This window comes from Galeopterus variegatus, unplaced genomic scaffold (genome assembly GCF_000696425.1).
Source record: "Galeopterus variegatus unplaced genomic scaffold, G_variegatus-3.0.2 Scaffold2660, whole genome shotgun sequence".
NCBI classification, from domain to species: domain Eukaryota; kingdom Metazoa; phylum Chordata; class Mammalia; order Dermoptera; family Cynocephalidae; genus Galeopterus; species Galeopterus variegatus.
This window is the reverse complement of record NW_007728771.1, coordinates 183,180-183,660: the sequence shown is the minus strand read 5'-3', so window position 1 is coordinate 183,660 and position 481 is coordinate 183,180.

Here is a 481-nt window from a genome sequence, read left to right as displayed (position 1 = left end):
GTATAAAAAGACAGCTAAAAAGCCTGACGGGGTCTCACCCCAGCTTGGCGGTGAGAACCCAGCGTGTTGGAAATAATAAACCTCATGCTGTTTGCATTGCTCGTGGTCTTGTGGTCTCTTCGAGGCGAGTCTTCCCGTTCTATGTGAGGTTGGGATTCATCCCAAATCTTACATTTTTGGGGGCTCGTCCGGGATCTGACTCGCTCTCCCAGGGATCAAAAGACTGAGGAGCAGAGGAACACCCGGGCAGCAGGTACCGCAGTTGTTTGTTTTATTGTTGTGTCCCTATTTGCTTCTTTGTGGTTGTTGTCTGTAATCTAGTCTCTGGTTTTCTGTTATCTTGGTTTCGAGTCCCAGGATCTGGGCTCCAGGTGGGGCCGTCTGGTGTGGACTTGCAGTGGGACAGACGTGTCGGCACGCTGCAGCCACCAATCGTGGAGGACGCTCCCGATTGTTCTGGGGAGGGTAAAAATAGGGAGGC